The sequence below is a fragment of the Penaeus vannamei genome, chromosome 15, assembly GCF_042767895.1.
Source record: "Penaeus vannamei isolate JL-2024 chromosome 15, ASM4276789v1, whole genome shotgun sequence".
In the NCBI taxonomy this organism is placed as follows: Eukaryota; Metazoa; Arthropoda; class Malacostraca; order Decapoda; family Penaeidae; genus Penaeus; species Penaeus vannamei.
This window is the reverse complement of record NC_091563.1, coordinates 31732318-31737317: the sequence shown is the minus strand read 5'-3', so window position 1 is coordinate 31737317 and position 5000 is coordinate 31732318. Positions and strand designations below refer to the sequence as shown.

Sequence of the window (5000 nt, the reverse complement as noted above, 5' to 3'; positions counted from 1 at the left end):
AGAAAAAGACAGAGAGGTGAGACACAAAGAACAAGGAAACACGAAGAAACTAACCAAAATAACCTGTGTCATGACATATACACAACGATATATACGACATATACACGTGATCGTTTCCTTTTTATATCTTTTTTCTTCAATGATTCTATAACACCCACGATTCTGCCTCACCTTTCTCTCTGTGATATATGCCTCCGTTGTCTCGCCCAAATTAGGTCATTTGGATCCTGTAAGGTCATATGAAATCCGAATGAAAATCTTGAATGTACTCTTTCTGATACCTGAGCGAGTTTCCTAGACAAACATACAAACATACATTCAGAAACACACACACATGAATAGATCCTTCTTAATACTTTTGTTAGTCCCTTATTTTTATCAGGAAATATCTTCGTATGCAGCCGAATCATTATACTGCCCTTGATTATAAATAAAATTCGCGTATCATTATACTGCCCTTGATTATAGGTAAAATTCCTCCCTCTTTCAAACACATTTTTTTCTGAATGATCCTCTCTACAGACACATATTATCATCCTTTGCCCGGTTTGTTAAAATTGTGCGAGATAAGAAGACCCAATGAATATCTATTATACGGATATGCATATATACTGAAATAAATACATATCTATCAGTCTAGATATGCATATCTACCGGATAGATAGATAAATGTATATCGATTAGATATATAGACCGATATTCATCTATTTCTGCAGGTATGCATGTCCGTATATATATACACATTAATAGGGTCAGGCCTCGAACAGTTTTAACAAATCGGCCGATTATCTTGATTTTTTTTTTTTTTTTTTAAATCTCTACCGTTATACGCACTATTATACACACCATCATTATCATCACTACATCGACTCATCACACACAACAAATGCTTACTTCCCTCTCTCCCTCCCTCCCCCCACCCTCTCTCTCTCTCTCTTTCTGTATATGTCTGTTCGTTTGTCTGGCTCTCTCTCTCTTTCCTCGTCTCTGCTACTATGTCTCTCTATCTCTCTTTTTGTCTCTGCTACTTAAGCTATACCAAGCAAGATGATGAAGATGAAGCTATACCTACCCAAAATAATCTTTTTTTTCTCTCTCTCTCTCTCTCTCGTTCTTCCTTTATTTCTGTTCGTTTGTCTGGCTTTGTAAGTTTTCTCTCTTTCCCTCCTTATCTCTGCTACTGCTTCTCTCTCTCTCTCTTTCTCTTTCTCTCACTCTCTCTCTCTCTTCCTCTATGTCTGTTCGACTTTCTAGCTCTTTATATCTTCTCTCTCTCTGTGTTTCCTTGTATCCAATATCATTATATTGCCCTTGATTATAAATAATAATAAAAAAAAACATCTCTCTTTCAAACACAATTCATACATACTGAAATAAATACAAATTTCTCAGTCTAGATACCCATATCTACCGGATAGATAGATAAATAAATGTATATTTATTAGCTAGATATGCATATATTTCTGCGGGTATGAATATATGCACATTAATGGGTCAGGCCTGGCACAATTTTTTTATCACTATCATCATCACTACATCCGACTCATCACACACATAACAATGTATGTTTCCTTCTCCCTCTCCTTATTTTTCTCAGTCACTATTATGATTTATAGTTGATGATATGCTACATGCTATCAAAAAAAAAAAAAAAAAAACCGCGAGTCAGTGTTGGCCAGTGCACTATAAGAACTTGTTAATATGGGAGGGAAGCTGTAGCTATACAAAATAATCTCCCCCCCCCCCACCCTTTGCCTGTATATGTCTGTTCGTCTGTCTGGCTCTGTATTTCTTCTCTCTCTGTTTCTGCTAGCGTCTCTAAATCTCTATCTCTTTCTTTCTCTTTCTCTCTCTCGCTCCTCTCTTTCTCTCTCTTCTCCTGTCTCTCCTTTTCTCTGTCTCTCTCTTCGACTGTATATGTCTGTTCGTCTACTTGGTTCTGTATGTCTTCTCTCTCTCTCTCTCCTTGTCTCTGCTCCTGTCTTTATCTCTTTTTCTCTTTCTATTTCCACATTGATTGGGTCAGGACTCGGACAGTTTTAACAAATAAGCCGATTATCTTGATTTTTTATCTCTACCATTATACTCACTATTATACACACTATCATCACTACATCCGACTCATCACACACAAAATAATGCATACTTCCTTCCTCTCCGTATCTTTTTCTCTGTCACTGATATGTTTATAGTTCATAATATGCCTATCATACTATCAGGAAAAAAAAATATTCTAATCTTGTTCTCATCGGGAATCGAACCCGAGCTCTTCTGATTCAGAGTCAGTCATGTTGACCACTACACCATGAGAACGTATTATTAAGAAGAGGAAGCTATATCTATACAAAATAATCTCCTTTCTCTCTCGCTCTCTCTTTCTGCCTGTGTATGTTTGTTCGTCTATCTGGTTCTGCATGTCTTCTCTCTCTCTCTTTGTTTCTGGTATCGTCTCCCTCTCTATCTCTATCTCTCTCTTTCTCTCTCCCTTTCTCTTTCTTTCTCTCAGTCTCTCACTATTTCTCATTCTATCTCTCTATTCGACTGTATATATCTGTTCTTATCTCTGGCTTTGTATGTTTTCTCTCTCATTCCTTGTCTTTGCTACTGCCTTTCTCTCTCCTTGTCTCTGATACTGCCTCTGTCTCTTTCTCTTTTTCTCTTTCTATTTCCACATTAACTGGATGAGGCACTGTACGCACTATCATACACACTATCATCATCACTACATCCGACTCATCACACACAAAACAATGCATGCTTCCTTTTCCCTCTCCTTATCTTTCTCTCTGTCACTGTTATGATTTATAGTTGAGGATAGGCCTACATGTTATCAAATAAAAAAATAAGCTCTGTTATCATTCTCAACGGGAATTGAACCCTAGCTCTTTCTTTCTCTCTCTCTCTCTGCCTGTGTATGCCTGTTTGTGTGTCTGCCTCTTTGTCTTCTCTTTCCTTGTCTTTCCTACTCTCTCTCTCTCTCTATCTATATCTGCTACTGTCTGTCAGTCTGACTTTATTCCCCCACCTCATACCTTTCTAATAAACCCTCTGATTTGTATCCATCAGAAGGGTGAAGAGGTGAAGGAGAAGAGAGAAATAGAGGAAAAATGAGAGAGCGAAAAAAAAAACATACATACATGTATGTATATATAGAGAGAAAGAAAGAGAATAAATATAATTATTTTATCCTTCATTTTCCCCTCCACTGCAATATTTTTCGTTGTTCTGTGTGAGGTTGACGTGTGCCTCGTGTTTCTCCCTGTCGCCGTTTGATGTCGCTTTACGTCGCATTTTTCGGTTGTCCTCTTCTCTTCCACAGTATCCTCACTATGCATCATTTTGCCGCACACACGCGCATACAGGGATACGCATACACACTGACATATACACCACATACACACAGATACCAATATATATATATTTCATTCATATCATATCATATCATATCATATCATATCATATCATATCATATATCATATCATATCATATATCATATCATTTCATTCATATCATATCATATCTGTGCGCATAGAGGTATACGCACATGCCACGTACACACAAAAACACAGATACTATGCATATATATATATGCATAATTATATAAATATCTATGTGTGTGTGTGTGTATGTGTGTGTGTACACGTGTGTGACCACACACACAGACATATACATACATACATATATATATATATATATATATATATATATATATATATATATATATATATACTTATTTATATATGTACGTAAATAGTCATATTTACAAATATATATACATGTATGTATGTAGATCTATATACACATATATAAAATATATATATACAAATGAACATATGTGTGTATGTGTATAGATATGAATAGATAAACAGATAGACAGATACACACAACTATAGACCACATGCATATGCATACAAATATTTAACCTAATTGTTGCATCATCCTATGTAGTGTTAACTTGTACTGTGCATGCATTTGCCTGTCACAACACAACAAAAAACACAACACATCTTTTCCCTTTCATATTACCTGTCTTTTCAATAATCTTGGCCTTGTATCTATAACACCCACGATTCTGCCTTACCCTTCGCTCTGTGATTTATGCTTCCGTTGTCTCGCCCGAATTTGGTCATTTGGATTCTGTAAGGTCATGTAAAAGCATAATGAAAATCTTCAATGTACTCTTTCTGATACGTGAGCGAGTCAACAACACAGCCATAGAAACATGCATGCACACACACAATTTTTTTTTTCTCTATCTCTACCGTTATACGCACTATTATACACACTTTTATCATCATTACTACATCGACTCAATACACATAAAATGCATGCTTCCTTCTCCCTCTCCCTCTCCATCACCTTCCAAATCAGTCACTACATCCTCAAAAAAAAAAAAAAAAAAAAAAAAAAAAGTTCTATCTCATCGGGAATCGAACCCGAGTTCGATTCAAATTACTTCATAAGGACTTATTTACTTCGAAAAGGAAGCTATTTTTATACATTTCGCTCTCGCTATGAATATGTGTGTGTGGGTGGGTGGGTGAGTATGTATGTGTATTATATATATATATATATATATATATATATATATATATATATATATATATATATATGTATGTATGTATGTGTGTGTGTGTGTGTGTGTGTGTGTGTGTGTGTGTGTGTGTGTGTGTGGTTATATGTGAATATATATACATACATTCACACACATATACATATATATGTATATATGTATATTTTGTGTGTGTGTATATATAGATATATAGATATGTATAAATAGAAGTTTATATAACATACATATTCATATTCATTCATATATTTAATGTTTATGCTAATATAATACCCTATCTAAACATTTCTAAATTACATAACTTCATTAAAACCCTCTGCTTTGTGTATATCAGAAAGGTGAAGAGGAGTAGAGAGGGACAATGGGAAAGTGAGAGAGAGACGGAGAGAGAAAGAAGAAGAAGAAATAAAATTCTTTCTCCTCCCTTTTT

The 5000-nt window shown here is 35.2% G+C and overlaps 1 non-coding gene across 1 annotated transcript; it reads right to left on the bottom strand.

Moving 5' to 3' along the window:
• Positions 1–2240: 2240 nt before the first annotated feature.
• On the bottom strand, positions 2241–2313 carry TRNAQ-CUG (transfer RNA glutamine (anticodon CUG)). Its single transcript has one exon. It is a non-coding gene; the product is annotated as a tRNA-Gln (tRNA).
• Positions 2314–5000: the final 2687 nt, after the last annotated feature.